Raw genomic sequence first — 21,741 nt, forward strand, 5'->3', positions numbered from 1 at the left:
CATTAGTTTTAGCACTAATACAGTTTGCTGCTTTTGTTTTTCTTTTAGCATCATTCCTCTTCAGGGTTAAAAGAAGTTATACAGCCACACTGTAAAGGCTTCATATTATTATTCTTTTTACTCACAATAATGTTTTTTCTGTCACTCAAAATAAGCTGATTTTACATTTTCTTAGACTTTATGTAAATTGTTCTTTAGAGAAAGATATATTATTACAAATATTATAAATAATACACTCCACTGTCTTCCTTCTGTCTTATTAATATATTTACAAAGAAAAAAATACATTTCTGTTTAAGTGTAAAATTCTGATTTATGCATTACAGTTTTAAAGATTTAAATAAAGTTATAAATTATATTTTATACAAATTTTGCTGTTTTAAATACATTTTAGTTTTTTTACCCTTATGTGTTTCTGGGAAAAAAATACACTTGTCAAGAATAAATAATAAAACAAAATAATTGTGGGGTTTTTTCAGATTCATATATAGAAATTAGAATCAATATCTCTCTCTCTCTCTCTCTCTCTCTCTCTCTGCACATGCTCTGTGGAGGAGTGAGTGTGGTGTGTGGAGCGCGTGAGGGTGGTTTGGCGTCTCACCAAAGTTTTTTGCGAGTGTGTCTTTTTGTTTTTCTTTTTCTTTAATTTATTGAGTGTTAAGTTATGTGAGTATCAGTGGCCGGTGAAAGTTTAGAGCGGGTAAAGGTGAGCGGGACGCCATGGCCTCCGAGGCCGGAGGGGAGACGTTGTCTCTCCACCATGGCGTCAGGTGTGTACCGGAGGACAGAGAACAGGTGGAGGAGGTTCTGCTGGCGGTGGGAGAGCAGGTCGGGTGTGAGAACATCTACTCCGCCTCCCGAATGAACAAAGCGGTGGTTGTTTTCCTAAAGAAAGAAAGATTCGCCAATACGCTGTCTGAAAATGGAATATGGCTGAAAGGTGTCGTGCTACACGTCACCCCTCTTTCTGCCCCTGCGACACGGGTCGTTATCTCTAATGTGCCCCCTTTCATTAAAGACGAGCTGATCATGAAGGAGCTGGCCCACTTCGGAAAGTTCTCCAGCCCCATGACGGACATCCCGCTCGGCTGTAAGAACTCCGCGGTGAAACACGTCCTGTCTTTCCGGAGACGGGTTTATATGTTTATTAACAGCCGAGACCAAACACTAGACGCTAACTTTAAGTGTAAAGTCAACAACAGCAGCTACACTGTTTTTGCCATCACCGAACGCCTGAGGTGTTTTGGGTGTGGGGAGATCCAGCACAAAAGGGTGCTGAGCGGAGCGGTGCAGACGGGGAGACACGGCCGGGGTACAGCAGCAGCAGTGCGGTGACAGCTAGCGGGGGACACCGGAGAATAGGATCCTGGGGCAGACGGGGTAACGACACACAGAGGTCACAGCAGGAAGAGGTCAGTGACGAACACAACACCACTGAAATAATCACAGCACCCAGTGACAGCACCGACACCCGTGTCCATGATAGAAATGAAACCAACACTGCAGACAGCGTCCATAACAAACCCTACACCGCTATCACTGTCGGAGCTAGCGACTCCACACAACAGAAACAGAAGAACCCACAGGACAAGAACATTGAGACCAATAAAACTGAACTGGAAACAACAAGGGAGAAGATGGACAAGGTGGAGGAATCGTCCAAACAACCACAGCATAATGTTGTTATGCAGGAGGACTTGGGCCCAGAGTGCAGCGCAGGAGCTACAGGAGAGGAACCCCTCACAGACATGGAGGAGGAAGACGTCACCCCATATCAACCACACTCATTTAACTGTCCAGAACAACCTGAACAGTTCTACACTACAGAACAGATCAACCGGTTTCTAGAACTGACTAAATGAAAACATAATATCTTACTGACTAATTTCTTCCCGGACAGAAAAATATTCATTAAATCTGTACAACACACCATAAAAAGTGAAAATCTGAGCGTACTGTCACCACGGAGACGCTTCAGACTGAGGAAATGGACATCAGCCGCAAGAAAGGCTTTAATATGAACACTATATGACAACAATGGATGTACAGTAAACTGAAAGGGTTTGGGTTCGTGGCTGGAGGGTGTGGGTGGGGGGTAGAATGGGTTTCTTTATAAAAAAAATAAAATAAAATAAAGAAAGGAAAAAAAAAAAGTAAATATGTAAATATACCAAAACTGATGTCATAGAGGTGTCTTAAAAGTAAAAAAAAAAAAAAATCTCACACTCTCTCTCTCACACACCTACAAACTCTCTCTCACTCTCTCTTTCACACACACACACACACACACACACACACACACACTCTCTCTCACACTCTCACTCTCTCTCTCACTCACACACACACTCTCACGCTCTCTCTCACACACTCTCACACACATACACTCTCTCTCTCACATACACACTCTATCTCTCTCTCTCACACACACACACACTCTCTCTCTCACACACACACTCACTCTCTCTCTCACACACACACACTCACTCTCTCTCTCACACACACACACTCACTCTCTCACACACACTCTCTCTCTCACACACACACTCTCTCTCTCTCACACACTCACTCTCACTCTCACTCTCTCTCTCTCACACACACACTCTCACACACTCACTCTCTCTCTCACACACACTCACTCTCTCTCACACACACACATTTCTCTCTCTCTCTCTCTCTCTCTCTCTCTCTCTCTCTCTCACACACACACACTCTCTCGCTCTCTCAAGTCATATATACATATATGTAGTTTCTGTAGTTATTTTCTAATGTGTCTGTTTGTTCCGAAGCTTTAGCAATAAAAATGTTTATTTGTCATGCCAATAAAGCAACCTTTTGGCTTGACTTGATCCTCTCTCTCACACACACACTCTCTCTCTCTCTCTCTCTCTCTCTCACACACACACACACACACACACACACACACACACACACACACACACACACACACACACACACACACACACACACACACACACACACACCCCCCCTAATCCTAGGTTTTGTTTACTTGAATAGATTTTGATTCAGGTTTAAATTGTAATAATTTAGACACAGATGTGTCGGAGCTGCTGTTTCTGAACCGTTCTTAGGGAGGAAATAAAAGTTCATGGAGCAGGTCATCAGAGTGACATTGTCGGAGAACTCTCCTGATCCATGTGCATTTCCATGAGGAACAGAGAGTGTTCCACTAAAGTACTCAGGCAGGGGAGGAGTTTGACGTGCAGTATTGTGTTGACATTTGACCTCTACTGGGAATACTGCTGCTCATGAAAGGAACACTCTGAGAACATCTCATGGAGGACTCAGCTATGTTCAGATGAAAGCTCTGTGTTGTTCTAGTATACCAGAGATCCATCTCTTCTTTAAATTGACTTGTTAATCCAGTGTTATATTTTATAACATCACGAGACTGTTTCTCTCTGCACAAGAGCTTCAGTTCCTCATCATCTCCACCCTGGACTCCTGCTCCTGCACTCCATCAGACCTGTGAGACTAATCTGAACACAGCTGTATGACTAAACGGCTGAGAGAATAATGTTCTTCTGCTGGAAATAATTCACAGTTTAGAATTCAGAAATGTCTATGTGCATGTCTATTTGTGTTATTTCACACCTGTGTGTGTTGATGAATCAGTGAGGTGTAACGCAGCAGGTGTGTGACCTTTTCCCACCTCCTCCATCTGCCTTCATCTCAAATACTCCTGTAAAGTTAAAGTCTTGTCCACCAGCCATGGATAATTCCCTACCACACCACCAGAGGGCACCCTCCCCTGGATGTTAAAACTCCTCCTTGGTCTTTTCCACTTCCTCCCCTCAGCACATAAAAAGCACAAGGAGTTCATTCGAGTGAATTTTGAGCTGGTATTCTGAGTGATTCCTGTATATGATCTTTACTTTACCAGTCCTGATCGGGCAGTTTTCACCACTCACTGGGGAACCTTCTTGTCAGCAACTGCTAAGTTGTCGTAGCACACTGAGATGCAGTTTGTCAGTTCACCAGTATCTGTGGAGATAGGTGAGCATTCCTCAGTCTCCTCAGGAAAAAAGGTGCAGTTGTGCCTTCTTGACCACAGCAGTGCTCCAGGTCAGATCATCTGAGATGTGTACTCCCAAGAACTTGAAGCTAGTCATGTGTTCTGAGTTTCTGGATGTCTGGGGTTTTACTTAAAGTTCTGAGATTTTCTTCAGTCAGATATTTAACCCTCTATTGCACACTGACACTTCATGGTAACAAACTCCTTTTCTTCACTTTGTAAACATACTGTACGTATTAATTGACAATAAAAGGGTTAATAATCAATAATAATAATAAAATTAGCTTGAATATGAATAATATGAATAATAATAGATTGAAATCAAATACAAAGCTTTCCCTTGGTCACAGGAGGCCATCTTACAGTATTTGTGTGACCTGCTGCACAGTGTGGAGGAAGTATGTGTTTGTTCTGGAGCGGATTCAGAAAAGCATTTTTTTTTCTCACCCAGTCAAAAGGATTCACATTTGTTGGTAGTTTCATTTCTAAACATTAAAATTCTAATTAATTCTAATTAATTGTGTTTTTTTTTTTTTAAATGTTGCTTAAAAGACTTTGTTTCCTATGCAGTGATGTCACTCATGCAGCCACTTTAAAGAATATTGAAGTTATTGTGGGTTTTTCATTATTACAGTATTTACCTTTATTTAGTATTTATTCTATAGTATATGACCCTGTCATGTAGCAGTGTGCAGTATATCACTCTAATGCAGAGGTTCCCAACCCTGGTCCTGGAGAACCCCCTGCCCTGCACATTTTAGTGCTTTCCCTGCATTAGCACACCCACTTGTGTTAATTGGCTGATTAGTTGAATGAGGTGTGATGAGGCAGGAGCGATGTTACAGCAGGAGTTGGTATGAAAACAGACACAAACAAGTTATTTTATATATACATGTCCACATTCTATGAGTATGCAGTCTCGTGATTTGCTCATTGAAATCGTATATGATTTCAGATGTAATACAGGAAAGTCCAGAGAGTACCATGGCGTCCTGTATCCACTATAAACTGTACCACTGCATTTCACTGGGAAAAAAAAAACTTTTCATGGATTACCACATGCAGTGAATTCAGGGCCACAAAATTATTTCAACAATCTGACATCAATCTAATCAATTCATTAAAAAAAAAAATCATAATTGAACCATTTTAAACTTTGCTTTGTTTTTAAGTGACTCTTTGAGCAGCAGATTTAGTGCATGATGCTAAACTGGAGGCTATAGTCTTCCATTACTTGCTAGCTACATTAGCATCAGTTCTAAACTAAAGAATCAAACTTGAGACATCAGTTTATGGAGAATATTTTGGATTAAAGGGACATTTCCTTTTCTTTAATGCAGGTCCTCATGTTTGTCTGAAGCTCATCAGCATTTCGTTTAAAAAATGTGCTAATGCTACAGATTGAGCTTTAAGAGGATTATTTTGTAGTTTGACTTTTGGACTTTTATTAGATTTTAACCTGAATAAAGTTTAACCAAAGTGGAAGAAGAACTAAACACTTTATTTGTGTTGCAGTGCATGCTGGGAGTCGATAACAAGCCCCAAATACACATACTATTAAAGATAAACGAGTGAAAACAGCTGATAAACAACTGACATCTTTAATGCTAAAGCTGCTAACTGGTAGTGTGTGTGTGTGTGTGTGTGTGTGTGTGTGTGTGTGTGTGTGTGTGTGTGTATGTGTGTGTGTGCATGCGCATGTGTGTGTTAGCATTAGCGCTCTTCAGCAAGGCTAATTGGCAACAGACAGTAAAATAAATACAGCAGCGTCATGAGAGATTAGCTAAAAGGTCAAAAACCACACAGCAGTTTGCTTTCAGAGTTACACACACACACACACACACACACACACATACACACTAAGCCATTTCACCTCTAATCTCCTAATAAGATTATAAAAAGTGCAAATATGTTTCCGCATTACTGCTCATAATGATGCTGTATAAAAGCCTGAGTTTACAGCCCGAGGCTTAAATGCAGAATGTGCAGCTAAACGCTAAATATCGCACTGATGAAGGTCTTCCTGTTTGAAGCACTTCCTGGGTGGATGACATCCTGCATATCAGAAAACTTTCTCTTTCAGGAGCTACACAAAATTTCTCTGAAACACTATGAGCTCATTTAGTGATGAATTTCATTTTAAAACAGGCAATCAAGTAAAAAGTGTACATCGTTCCATATTTCACACCATCTGCTCCAAATAGTGCACATCTCACCGAGTCTCCCTAGTGCACTAAACCGATACACTATGTCTTACCGAGTCTCCCTAGTGCACTTAACTGGTACACTATGTCTTACCGAGTCTCCCTAGTGCACTTAACTGGTACACTATGTCTTACCGAGTCTCCCTAGTGCACTTAACCGGTACACTATGTCTTACCGAGTCTCCCTAGTGCACTTAACCGGTACACTATGTCTTACCGAGTCTCCCTAGTGCACTTAACCGGTACACTATGTCTTACCGAGTCTCCCTAGTGCACTTAACCGGTACACTATGTCTTACCGAGTCTCCCTAGTGCACTTAACCGGTACACTATGTCTTACCGAGTCTCCCTAGTGCACTTAACCGGTACACTATGTCTTACCAAGTCTCCCTAGTGCACTAAAACATGATCTGAGACACAGCCTTAATCTCTCCAGACTAGTGTACGTAAACCATTACACTACATTTCACCGAGTCTCCCTAGTGCACTAAACCGGTACACTACGCCTCAACGAGTCTCCCTAGTGCACTTAACTGGTACACTATGTCTTACCGAGTCTCCCTAGTGCACTAAAACATGATTTGAGACACAGCCTTAATCTCTCCAGACTTTAATATTGCTGTGCTTATTTTATGTTTTATTTCCTTGATAAATGAATTATTTTGTGCTGAAAGTGTTTCAGGTCTGTAATTTTACCCATGATGCCGTTCAGCATGTTCATCTGAATGAAATTCGACTTTTATTTGTTTTTGTCAGTATAATATTCAGAGAAAAAGCAAACAAATAACCGGCATCATCTCATCGACTCTCTATTATCCAGCTCGAGTGTAAAACATGGTAATGTTCCATCCGTGATGAGCAAGGTGTGTGTGAGTGTGTGTGTGTGAGTGTGAGACCTCCTTCTGCCTCTTGGTCATTTCCTGTTTGTAGGTAAAAAAAAACAAAAAAAAACACAGAATGGATAAATTAGTTTAGAGAACATTATGCTGCAGTGTTTATTAGTTTTCTCTTGCTGTTGTGTCTCGTGGATGAATTTCCTCCTTTATCACTTTAACATTATCACCATTTGTGTGTGTGTGTGTGTGTGTGTGTGTGTGTTTATATGTGAGCACATGTTCACTGCAGCTCTCATCATCCTCCTCTTCTCATCATCCTCCTCATCCTCCTCGCCTCATTCTCTATTTCTCATCCTCCTCTCCTTATCCTCCTCCTCCCCCTCCTCTATTTCTCATCCTCCTCTCATCATCCTCCTCTCCTTGTCATCCTCATCCTCATCATCGTCCTCATCCTCATCCTCCTCATCGTCCTCTTCTCATCATCCTCACTCTCCTCTCATCCTCCTCATCCTTTTCTTCTCATCCTCCTCTCCTCCTTCTCTATTTCTCATCTTTCTCTCCTCATCCTCATTTCACATTTTCACATTTTATGGCATTTGGCAGACGCCCTTATCCAGAGTGACTTACATTTATCTCATTTAGACAACTGAGCAGTTGAGGATTAAGGGCCTTGCTCAAGGGCCCAACAGTGGTAGCTTGGCAGTGCTGGGGCTTGAACTCCTGACCTTCTGATCAGTAACCCAGAGCCTTTAACCACTGAGCCACCACTGTACCCATCATCATCCTCTTCTTCTCATACTCCTCTCCTCATCATCCTCATCCTCTTCTTATCATCATCTTCTTCTCATCATGCTCATCCTCCTCATCATTCTACTCTCCTCCTTCTCTTCTTCTCATGCTCCTCCTCTCATCATCCCCCTCTCCTCATCCTCCTCTCCTCATCCTCCTCCTCTCCTCCTTCTCTTCTTCTCATCCTCCTCTTCTCATCGTCCTCTCATCATCCTCCTCCACTCATTATCCTCCTCATCCTCCTCTCATCATCATCCTCCTCTCCTCCTTCTCTTCTTCTCATCCCCCTCTCCTCATCCTCCTCTCCTCATCCTCCTCATGCTCCTCTCCTCATCCTCATCCTCTCCTCCTTCTCTTCTTCTCATCCTCCTCTCCTCATCATCCTCATACTCATCCTCCTCCTCTCATCCTCCTCCTCATCCTCTTCTTCTCACCCTCCTCTCCTCATCATTCTCATACTCCTCTCATCATCCTCCTCTCATCCTCCTCCTCATCCTCTTCTTCTCACCCTCCTCTCCTCATCATCCTCATCCTCCTCTCATTATCCTCCTCTCATCCTCACCCTCTTCTTCTCATCCTCCTCTCCTCATCGTCCTCTCATCATCCTCCTCCTCTCATTATCCTCCTCATCCTCCTCTTCTCATCATCCTCCTCTCCTCCTTCTCTTCTTCTCATCATCCTCTCCTCATCCTCCTCTCCTCTTCTCATCCTCCTCCTCTCCTCCTTCTCTTCTTCTCATCCTCTCCTCATCCTCCTCTCCTCATGCTCCTCTCCTCATCATCCTCCTCTCCTCCTTCTCTTCTTCTCATCCTCCTCTCCTCATCATCCTCATACTCCTCTCATCATCCTCCTCTCATCCTCTTCCTCATCCTCTTCTTCTCACCCTCCTCTCCTCATCATCCTCATACTCCTCTCATCATCATCCTCTCATCCTCCTCCTCATCCTCTTCTTCTCACCCTCCTCTCCTCATCATCCTCATCCTCCTCTCATCCTCTTCTTCTCATCATCCTCTCATCATCGTGCTCATCCTCCTCTTCTCATCATCCTCATGCTCCTCACCTCATCGTCCTCTCATCATCATCCTCCTCTCATTATCCTCCTCATCCTCCTCTCATCATCCTCCTCATCCTCCTCTTCTCATCATCCTCCTCTCCTCCTTCTTTTCTTCTCATCCTCCTCTCCTCATCCTCCTCTCCTCTTCTCATCCTCCTCCTCTCCTCTTCTCATAATCCTCCTCTCCTCTTTCTCTTCTTCTCATCCTCTCCTCATCCTCCTCTCCTCATCATCCTCATGCTCCTCTCCTCATCATCCTCATCCTCCTCTCATCATCCTCCTCTCATCCTCATCCTCTTCTTCTCATCATCCTCTCCTCATCATGCTCATCCTCCTCTTCTCATCATCCTCCTCTCCTCATCATCCTCATGCTCCTCAACTCATCGTCCTCTCATCATCATCCTCCTCTCATTATCCTCCTCTCATCATCCTCCTCATCCTCCTCTTCTCATCATCCTCCTCTCCTCCTTCTTTTCTTCTCATCCTCCTCTCCTCATCCTCCTCTCCTCTTCTCATCATCCTCCTCTCCTCCTTCTCTTCTTCTCATCCTCTCCTCATCCTGCTCTCCTCATCATCCTCATGCTCCTCTCTCATCCTCCTCTCATCATCATCTTCACCCCCCTCTCCTCATTCTCATCTCATCTCTGTCTTCTAATCCTCCTCTCCTCATCTACATTTACATTTACATTTATTCATTTAGCGGATGCTTTTATCCTAAGCAACTTACAATTGAGAAAAATACAAGCAAAGAGATATATAAAGCAGAGAACAATACGAGTAGTGCAACCATACAAGATCTATTAACTGAGTTCCAGAAGAAGCAAGGTGCACAGAGTAGAGGTTTAAGTGCAAATTATTATTATTATTATTATTATTATTATTATTATTTTTATTTTTATGAGTTGGTTAGGTGTTCACGGAAGAGGTGGGTCTTTAGCTGTTTTTTGAAGATGGTGAGAGATTCTGCGGTCCGGATTGAGGTTGGAAGTTCATTCCAGCACTGAGGAACAGTTAGTGTGAAGGTTCTGGAAAGGGACCTTGCGCCACGCTGAGTGGGAACCACTAAACGTTGGTTGCTAATCGATCGCAGATTGCGTGAGGGAATGTAGGCCTTCAGGAGAGAGTTGAGGTAGGGGGCGCTGTTCCAGACAAGGTCTTGTACATGAGCATCAAGGCCTTGACTTTGATGCGGGTGGCTACAGGAAGCTAGTGGAGGGAGATGAAGAGGGGTGTGACATGAGTTCTCTTGGGCTGGTTGAAGACGAGCGTGCTGCAACATTCTGAATCATCTCAAGGGGTTTGATGGAGGTGCTGGGAGACCCGAAAGCAGTGAGGTGCAGTAGTCCAGTTCTGGACTAGTATCTGTGTAGCCTGTTTGGTGAGGTAGGGTCGGATTTTCTTGATGTTGTACAGGATGAACCTACAGGACCGTGCAGTTGTTGAGATGTGGTCTGTAAAGGTCAAGCTGTCATCAAGAATCACCCCAAGGTTCCTGGCCGTCCTGGTTGGCTTGAGTATGGTTGAGCTGAGCTGTACAGTGAGGTTGTGGTTGATTGAGGGACAGGCTGGGATCACAAGAAGCTCAGATTTTGCCAGGTTGAACTTAAGATGGTGTTCTCTTATCCAGACTGAGATGTCTGACAGGCAAGCAGAGATGCGTTCAGAGACGGATGGACTGTCAGGCTGGAAGGACAAATAGAGCTGGGTGTCATCAGCATAGCAACGATATGAGAAGCCATGAGACTCAATCACCTGCCCTAGAGATGTAGTGTAGATAGAAAAGAGGAGTGGACCCAGAACTGACCCCTGTGGAACGCCAGTTGTGAGTTGCTGAAATACCTCCCCTCCATGATACCTTGAAGGATCTGTCAGAGAGATAGGATTCCACCCAGCGCAGAACCGATCCGGTGATGCCCAGGCTGGAGAGAGTTGACAGGAGGATCTGATGGTTCACAGTGTCGAAAGCAGCAGAGAGGTCAAGTAGGATGAGGACAGATGATTTAGAGGTTGCTCTTGCTAGTTGTAAGGCTTCAGTGACGGAAAGCAGAGCAGTCTCTGTGGAGTGATTGCTCTTGAAGCCAGACTGCTTGGTGTCCAGGAGGTTGTTCTGTGTGAGAAAATTTGGAGAGTTGATTAAAAACGACTCTTTCAAGAGTTTTGGAAGGAAAAGGGAGGAGGGAAACAGGTCTGTAGTTGTCAACTACAGTAGGGTTAAGTGATGTTTTTTTTAAGCAGTGGGGTAACCCGGGCCTGCTTAAATGAGGTAGGGTATGTGCCAGTAGAGAGCGATGTGTTAAAGATGTGTGTGAGTACAGGTAATAGTGTGGGAAAGATGGAGTGAAGAAGGTGAGAAGGGATAGGGTCAAGAGGAAAGGTTGTGGGACGGCTAGAGAGGAGGAGTTTAGAGACATCAGTCTCTGAGAGGGGAGAGAAGGAAGTCAGTTAGGAGTTACATGGAGGAGGAGCCGGTCTATGCATATCTGGGGTTGAGAACTAGTTCCTGATTGATGTAACCTTGTTGGAACCTGTGTGTTTGTGTGCGTGTGTGTGTGCGTGCGTGTGCGTGCGTGTGTGTGCGTGTGTGTCCTGCTGATTTCCCACAGGGCCACGTGGTGCAGCAGATGGACAGTGGAGAGTGCGCACTCGTTCATGTAGAGCTTCCAAAAGAGAACTGTGTAACAGTGCCGGTTTACTAACAGCCATCTGCTTTACACACACACACACACACACACACACACCTCCATCACACCGGGACCAATACAGTACCACAAGGTGCAGACTCACTAAACCAATCAAGACAATTTGAGTAGATTTTATTTACACAGGTCATCATCCTGTGCCTGTGTGTGTCTGTGTGTGCCCGTGCCTGTTGATGTACAGTACTGTGCCTAAGGTTTTACACACATACAAAGAAATGCTGTAGAGCAAAGATGCCTTCAAAATAATGAAATTTAAAATTAAATTAAATTCTACATTTAAATTATATATATATATATATATATATATATATATATATATATATATATATATATATATATATATATACATACATACATACATACTGTAAATAACAGTAAATGTAACAAAGTCAATATTTGATGTGACAAAAAAATAGAAATAAAAATAATAGTCTCTGGTACAGTGTGTGCAGTTTTATAAAGGAAATGAGCTGTAAGTTACATATTTTTTGTTGCAGAACCAGACAGGGTTCTTTTGGAGACTTTGACTGTCGCTTATTATTTTTGCAGCGAAACCCAGCAGCCGTCATTGTGTTTTTTTGTAGAAAAAGTGTTTCTTACATAATTCTTTTAATGACACACAAAATTTTTATGTAACATTTAATTTTGTGCTAGAAAACTAATGTTTGGGAATCGAAAATGTTTTTGACTCGATAATGTAGACGTCATAAAATAAAAATCTTTGACAAAGTTTGTTCTAAAAAAAATAGTATGCCTAAAACTTTTGCACAGTGCTGTATATTTATTCACAGGTGCATTATGGGATGTTTTTTGCTACTATTTCATGGCTACAGTGTCTTGCAATAGCTTTTTTTTTTTCCAGCACAGTGCAAGTGGATGCTGTCAATTATGTAGCATTAGCATGCAGGAAGCAGCACTAATGAACATCACAGCATCATCAAGAACTTATTTTTTTTTTGCTTAGAGGAAGCAGGAAGTGATTTGCATATAAAGAGGAGTTGCGATATTTCAGAGGAACAGTATGTACAGTGACAGTGAGAGAGATGGAGTGGAACGCTGCAGTGGGTTGATTAGCACTGATTAACAGACGTGAATGTGATTAGCACTTTTGAAACAGGAGACACAGTTCCATCAGTGTTATCTTCTTTTATTATGAGAGCAGAGGGAAAAAGACAACATCACAAACTTAACAGAAGAAAAAAAGAAAAAAAGGTTTCTGGGGCATCGCTAGGGATTCTGGGCCCCAAGCCCCCACCCCCAATTATCTTTTCTTATTGCCACGTGTAAAAACTACCATTATCAATAAGCATAACAATTACCACATATTCAATAAGAGACTATAAAGAACTAAATACGAACAGTTTATTAAATTAACTGAAATTATGCATTTATAACAATATATAAATTATATATACAGTACAGTAATTAACCCCATTGTACTCTCTCTCTCTCATACACAGACACTATAGAAATTCTGTCTGGACATCTTTATAAGCTGTCGACTTGTAATTTCTTAATCCACAAGTATGAACTTGAACAATGAACTTTACTACTATTATTATTATTGTTTATTATTATTATTATTATTATTATTATTATTATTATTATTATTATTATTATTATCTGCTCCAGAAAGAAATGTGGAAATTACCTAAAACAGTGACAGGATCATTGAATCAGTGAGTTGAATTCAAGAATTGAATCGGTTCGATTCATGAATGAATCATTCAGACTGGTTTTTATCAACGGGATTCTCCAATTCACTAAAATGAACCGACTCAATCAAACGATTCACTTACAAATCAGACTTCATCACAACACTTCTCTCATAATCTCACTCGAGACAATGAAATCCCTTAGGACTATCCTAACAACCCCCCCCCCCCCCCCCCCCCTAACACTCCCCCAGTTATGACACCCCTGACTGTGAGTGAATTCCTTTATTTTATAGAAATCATACTTCTATCAGATCCTGAAAAACACAGCTTTGTTTAAAACACTGCAGTGAGTGAGGTCACTAAAAACAGAAGGGTTGTGGACTTTTCCCCATCGTGCACCACAGACCAGAAGGGACGAGGCTTGTGGGAGAGGAAACGTCACACACACACAAACACACACACATTATACTGTATAAAATCAGATATGCTGGATCAAGGGCTATTCTATGTGATGCTGAATAACAAGTGTGGAAGCCATTTTGTTCAATTAAACCAATATGATAATTACAGCTAACACTATTCATGCAGTAATATATCGGTGATATACGAGACTCCTGCCTCTCGCCATCTTCTCACTCGGATATTATCATATTAGTCTTTTATTTTACAGTTTTAAATTCTCTCTTGCTTTTACATCATTTTACATAGAAACAAATAAAAATATGCTACTTCCTTCTTCTCTGAGCGATAACAGTGATCACTTCATATCACATATTTACAGTACACAGGCATACACAGGTATATTTGCGTGTATTTGTGTGACTGTGTGCCTCTGTGTGCGTAATTGTTTGTACAAATGTATATATGTGTGTGTGTGTTTCTTTATTAACGTGTGTACGGTCAAAGAGAAAATGAAGAGCTCGATTAACCTTCTTCTCGTCAAGTCCCTATTAGAAGTCCCCTTGGCTCCACCCCCCTGTGCCATAGCTGTTGGATTGAGGACACAGCCAAGCTGCCACGCTCCATTAGCTCTGTCCTTCATAATAATTTAAACGTGACGCTCCAGGAGCTGAGAGCAGCTCGCTGTTTAACACCTCAATCTACTGCGCTGATTACACACACACACACACACCACACAGACACACACACACACACACACACACTCATTCACATGCGCAGCAGAACAGTGAGGAGCATTTACATGCAGTGTAGCGTGCTCAGTAAAGGCCTAGGTCAAAGATGGAGAAAAGGAAAGTACACTGTGTTTCCTGCTGCCATTTTTCAGCAGTAATATCCACAGAACTTGAGTTTGGTTCTCCATATTCATTTATCCATTTGTTAAATTGAGATACATTTTAATTCCTTCTTGCAGGTCACCTCCAGGGTCTGTTTATTTAAAATAATTTCTCCTATTTGCCTATTTGTCTTTGCATTACATTTATTTCGCTGCTCCTCTAAACACTGTTTTTCCTGATGTTATGTCACATTGATGATGTCATCAGCCTGTTCATGTATGGTTACTGATTCGTTTGTTTTTTCCTCACGGCCTCATTAATTATAATTTTAGATACTGAACTGTTCAATGTTGTGCTTGTTTTAGTGTGTTGTGTTTGTGAACTGATTCACATAATTTACTTAAAGGAGTTGTTTAAAAAGAGCAGATAATATTAATGTACTAATAAAAATAATATTATTTGTGATTATTTATTTAGCACTTTTAAGAATGGACATTGTTGCAAAGCAGCTCTACAGAAATCCAGCTGTAGATTTTAGTCCCTTATGTGGCAAGCCAGATGTGACAGTGGGGAGGAAAACTTCCATGAGACTACCTGAAGAAGAAACCCTGAGACAAACCATAACACATCCTCTTCTGGTTGACTCCAGATAGTGAGAATATAAATCATTTCTCTTCCACCTTCCACAGCTGTATACTATAGAGTCCAACAGTACTGAGTACTACTACTACTACTACTACTACTAATAATAATAATAATAATAATAATAATAATAATAATCATCAGATAATTCAGGAGGAAACTTCCAAAGCACACTACACTACATATACATGATAACAAACACCAGGTTTATATCCAGGATTTGTTGCCATAGTGATCAGGACAGTGGTGACAATAAAACGATGTGCCGAGTCGTGTGGACACAGAAGTTGAACTCTATGAATATTCCCGCTGCACACCCTCACGGACAAGAGACCCAATTAATTACGGGACTATCACAACTGATTATTAGATGGACTTCTGCTCACACCACAACCAGGACCATATTTTCTGCTTCATGGAGGCAAAATGAGCTCAACTGCCAATCAGTGTTAAGCACTGTGTGTGTGTGTGTGTGTGTGTGTGTGTGTGTGTGTGTGTGTGTGTGTGTGTATGTGTGTGTGTGTAAATTATTTTAACTAGTCTTTAGTTTAGATTAATTTAGCCCACAGTGTCTCTGCTTCTGTTTAGTTTACAGTTTATCCTGGATTAGTTTATCATGGTTGAATGTAATGCATCGCTGATGAGAGGAGGTATGGCAGTAATAATGGCTCCTGAATGAAAAGCCTGAATCAAAATGTTATTAAAACTTCCTGCAGCATGAGACCCAAAAACACAACCACAAAAAATTTATAGAAATGACTAGTAGGAGCTAAAATGTTTTGGAAATCAGGTTTGTGTCTGAGAAATCTTAAATCTGAGTTTGTATCCAGTGAAATTTCTCCTGGAAAAGCCCGAGAACAGAGTACAGCTCAGAGGGATATCTGACCCTCAGTGCAGCTGATATTTTTTACTGCAGAAGTCAAATTCCTGAAAGGAAAAATGCTATTAGTTTAACAAAATGTCACACTGCACAAAAGAGAGGCTGTTTGACTTGTCTGTGTTTACACACTTGACCATTAGCGGTGTGTAGAGGAGAACCCTGCTCACTAAGAGAAATGAAGTTTAATATCTCACCGTACTGTTTGATTTGCTGATTTTGTGTAAACGGGAGTTCAGATGGCACTCGGCCCTGTGCTCTGAGCAGCGCAGCACCTCATAATGCGGTTTTAATTGCGAGTGTGATTACCCTCGGCCGGCTGACTAAACATGCCCGGGTCGATATTAGAGGACAATCATGTACAGCCTTGCGGCCTCAGGAGGAAACGCTACAGGTAACGACGAGAGCACAATTAGAAATGTTTCATATTGTAATAATGGAGAGTCGAGTCCTGCAGGGAACCTTGTGGAGCATGATTAATGACACAATACATCAGACGGCCTGGTGTAATTAAAGATCCTCGCTGTCCGAGGAAACACACACACACACACACACACACACACACACATAGTTTTCATATTATATCTGTATTAACAATTTCTTTATAATAACCTTGATTTCATATTAGCAGTTTAGCTTACAGTTTATCCCGGAGTTTGGACTGGTTTAGTTTAAGATTAGTTTAGTTTAACCTGGTTTAGTTTAGTCTACAGTATCTGTGTCATTTTATTTAAAGGAGTCATATCATGATTTTTAATGTTTTCCTTTTATTTGAGTGTGTATTGTATCTGTTTGTGCATGTACAAGATCTGCAAAGTCACAAAGCTCGTAGTCTCTCACAAAGTGATTTATTTTATCTAACAGATAACACTGCTCTAGACCTGCCCAAAAGGCCTCATTCAAAGTCCAGATATTACTTTCGTAAAATGTCTACCTCACAGCGTGAACTATTAGCATAATCCCATCCAAAGGCAGCCACGAAGAAAGAAGGCGAGGTTTCACTGAATTCAGGCGCCATGTCGCACAAATGCTGTGAGTTTAGTCTTCCGAAAACGGATGAAATTAGGAATCAGTAGTTACTGTTTCTTTATAACGCTGTTCCTGAGCAGTACAACCCAAATTTTGCTTGTACACAGTGCATTTTAAAGAGGAGAGCTTCCTGTATCTGGAAGAGTACAAGGCAGGCTACACACCATCTGATCCAAGATGGTGGTGCGGCAGTAGCATGCAACGGCCTCTCTGGATCCAAAATGGTGCTATTTTTGTTTCATAGCCCAATTTTTTTACAACACATGGACATAAGAGCAACTGGTTTACAATCGCCAGACACTGCTAAAATACAGATATCATGCAACAACCAACCTGCATGATGATCTGCTGGAGAAGCGACATGATCTCAGCTTGCTACGGAGACCAGGCCTCCAGTCCTCTACGTCGCCTGATGTTGGTGGCCGGTGGAGGGGACATCGCAAGCAGTGTACGAGGAAGTAGCAGTACGGAAATACGGCGGGGGTCCATGCTAGGCTAAAAACAAACCCTAGACGTCCAGCTCTCCTGTCCATCCTGCTCTCTGGACAATAAACTGGACTAGATCCGAGTCCAGCGGGCATTGTAAGTTTAGAGACTGCTGCGTCTTTGTTTTCATGGAGATGTGGCTCAGAGACTGAGTAGCGGACACCACCGTTCAGCTAGACGGGCTCGCCTCATTTCATGCCGAGAGAAATGCAGCTCTGTGCAGTAAGATTTGTGGTGGTGGTTTGTGTGTTTACATCAACACGGAATGGTTCAAGAACTCCGTGCTAGTTTCTAGTTACTGGTGGAGTTTGTGACTTTTAGATGCAGACCATTTTATTTACCACAGGAATTCACCACTGTCCTTATAATCAGAGTATACATTCCCCCCAGCGCTAATGCTAAGGAGGCTCTCTGTGAACCCTATGGGCCTATTAACAAACTGCAGAACACCCCCCCCCCCCCCCCCCCCAATGGACATTATCGCCACAGATTCAATCATGCCAATCTCAAATCAGTGCTCCCTAAATTCCATCAACATGTGGACTTTGCAACAAGAGGGGCTAACACACTGGATCTTGTTTACACAAACATCCCTGGTGCATACAGGACAGAGCCCCGCCCCCACCTCAGCTACTCAGACCACATCTCTGTTATGCCATCCCAGCATACAGACCGCTCGTCAGATGCTCCAAAAGTAGACGAAAACCTGGCCAGGCGGAGCCATCTCTGCTCTTCAGGACTATTTTGAGCACACTGACTGGCACATGTTCAGGGAGGCTGCAACCGACAACGACTCTACCAACTTAGAGGAGTACGCAGCATCAGTGATGTGTTGTTGACTTTAGGAGAGCACGGAGCGACCACTCTCCACTGAACATCGATGGCTCCTCTGTGCAGATCGTCAAAAGAGCACCAAATTCATTGGTGTTCATCTGATGGAGAACCTCACCTGGTCCCTCAACACCAGCTCCATTGCCAAGAAAGCCCAGCAGCGTCTCTACTTTCTGCGAAGGCTGAAGAAAGCCCATCTTCCACCTCCCATCCTCCCTACATTCTACAGAGGAACTATGGAAAGCATCCTGAGCAGCTGCAACAGTCTGGTTCAGAAATTGCACCTAATTGGATTGCAAGACCCTGCAGCGGAAAGTGAAGACAGCTGAGAAGATCATCGGGATCTGTCTCCCCCCGTCAGAGACATTTACACCATACGCTGCATCCGCAAAGCCACCAGCATTGTGGATGACCTCACATACCCCTCACACACCCATCACACAACCCTCACACAACCCTCACACACCCCTCACACACCCCTCACACACACTCTTCACCCTCCTGCCGTCTAGAAAAAGGTACCGAAGCATTCGGGCCCTCACAACCAGACTGTGCAACAGCTTCTTCCCCAAAGCCATCAGACTCCTCAATACTCAGAGACTGGACTGATACATACACACATACACACACACACATACACACACACACACACACTCTTAACTGAACACCATCTCACTCCCACTGAAATATTTGCACATTCCTGCATTGACTCTGTTGCATTTTTTGCTGCTACTGTATTATAAAAATATAGTATCTAATTTATTGTCACTATATACACTTTATATAGACTTTACCTGCTGCTACCAAAATAACTGCTATGTCCATATTTGGTATAAGCGAATCTGCTGAATACTCAGTCATAGCATGTTATGTTTACATTTACACCATTTTTAAATGATGTTGTTACTCCTTGGCACTTATCTTCTGCACTACCTGCTATATCAGACACTTCCACACTAACACTGTGTTCTGTTCAGCACTACACTGTCACTTACTGTACCGATTGTCCTGTTTTAGTAGTACTGTACTGTCCTGCGTTGTTGGCACACGTCTGCACATGCACTTTGTGTAGACATATGTAGATCTTAATTAGTTCTGTGTCTCATGTGGTTAGTATGTTGTTTATGTAGCACCATGGTCCTAGAGCACATGTGTCAAACTCAAGGCCTGCAGGCCAAATGTGGCCCGCCACGTCATTTTATCTGGCCCACGAGAACGTGATAGGTGCGTGATTGTCTTAACATACGTTTTTGGTGTTCTCATTCCCAACTCATAAAATTCCGATGATTTGTCACGCCCCTAGGCGTCTGATACTGACGCAAAAGGGACCCTTCCACGTCAGTATGAAACGCTCTGGGTTCTCAACTGAATCCAATGTAAACCTGTCCGCGGCAGTCAGAGACGGCTCCAGCTGTCCATTCACTCCAATAATAACCCGATCACGGCAATAGATGATGCTGTGAGCATCAATCAATCAAATCAATAAATAATAATAAATCAATCTGATTGGCAGAGTGTCCTCGGTTCTCCAATCAGATCGAAGCTAATTCGGTGGTCGAGGATTATGGGTAATGTAGGCCTTTTTGCTATCCAAAACATACAAATATAACTTTATTTCTCAGAATCGAAGGAGAAAAAAAATCATGCTGAGGGCCACATAAACTACATCTGCAGCAAAGTCACGTCAAGGCGATTTGGAATTGAGAAATCTCCACAAATGAACCTCAACATGTCCAAGAAGAGACAAACTGATGCACAAGGAAGACAGTTTCACGAACGATGGGAGAACGAATACATGCTTGTACTTCAAGGTGAAAACCCAGTATGTCTTTTGTGTTACGAGGCGGTGTCAGTCGTGAAAGAGTACAATCTATGTCGGCATTTTGACACCAAACACGGAGCTAAGTATGGTCAATTTAGCCTCCAAGAAAAATAAAGAATTGCAGCAGAATTAAAAGGCAAGCTGCAGTCGCAGCAGAATTTGCTCACAAAAGCTACAGCCAAAAATGATGCAGCAGTGAAAGCAAGTTTTATTGTGGCTGAAGAAATCTCCCAAGCTTTTTCAGAGGGTGCATTTTTGAAGCAGTGCATGCTAAAGGTGTGTGAGCAGGTGTGTCCCAACCAGATACAGACTTTTCAAAATGTCAGTTTTTGTCAAGAAACACCATCACGGACCATGTTAAGGAATTAGCAGGAAATTTAGCAACACAGCTGGTCGAAGAGACACGCAGCTGTCTAGCTTTTTCATCAGCTGGGGATGAAAGCACAGACAACATGGATACAGTGCATCTATCCTTTTTTATTAGAGGCGTGAAGCTGGACCTCTGTGCCACTGAGGAGCTCTTGGATGTAGCTGCCCTGCATGGGACCACAATGGGCCGGGACATTTTTGATGCAGTGGAGAAGTCCGTAAGTAAAAATAAAGTGCCGTGGGAAAAGTTGGTGGGATTAACTACAAATGGTGCACCTGAGATGTGTTGAAAAAAGTTCTGAATGAAGTTAAGGGTTAATATCATAACTTGTATATAATATTTTTCTTTATTTGCTTAAATAGTTTGAACACTGATTCAAGTAATGTGGGTTCAAACTGAACATTTATTTTTACCGCTGTGCAAATGCATATGTAATATTTGTAAGTTGAATACATAATAAATACAGTAACAGTTATTTAACAATATAATAAGGTTTAGTTTAATTTATTTTAAATTACATTGCATTTTGTTACATTCATACTGTTAATGTGACCCATCGAGGGCAACCATTATGCTGATGTGGCCCTCGGTGAAAATGAGTTTGACACCCCTGTCCTAGAGGAACATTGTTTCGTTTCACTGTGTACTGTACCAGCTGTATATGGTTGAAATGACAATAAAGCCACTTGAACTTGAACACAAAGGCTGCTCCTGAAAAGTGATGCAATTCCCACTTTGCTCAGACAATATTGTGCTTCTGAATCAGAACCTGTAACTGTGTTTGATTATTTTATGGAGTATCTGCTATTGACTGTTCAAGTGCAGAGTTTTGTGTTGTGGCCCAGGGGTGTCTCACTGGGTTAAGGGTGTTACATTTCGGACACATGCTTGATGTTTTTGACCGATCACAATGTAGTGGTCAGCTGGCCAATCAGAGCACTCTGGACTTTTCAGAAGGAGGGGCTTTGGAGAAATCGTGAGCGTTTCAGGCAGCCTGGGAATGGGAGGTACTGCAATAATGTACAGTATGTGACAAATAATGTGTTTTTTGAACATTAAAGCATGTTAACCTATTCTATTACACCCAATAAACAAAATAATTAATGTTTAAAAACGTTTAAAAATCGTGATATGACCCCTTTAACATGAAAGTCAAATTCTGATTAGTAAAGTATT

This window comes from Ictalurus punctatus, chromosome 8, assembly GCF_001660625.3.
Source record: "Ictalurus punctatus breed USDA103 chromosome 8, Coco_2.0, whole genome shotgun sequence".
Taxonomy (NCBI): Eukaryota; Metazoa; Chordata; class Actinopteri; order Siluriformes; family Ictaluridae; genus Ictalurus; species Ictalurus punctatus.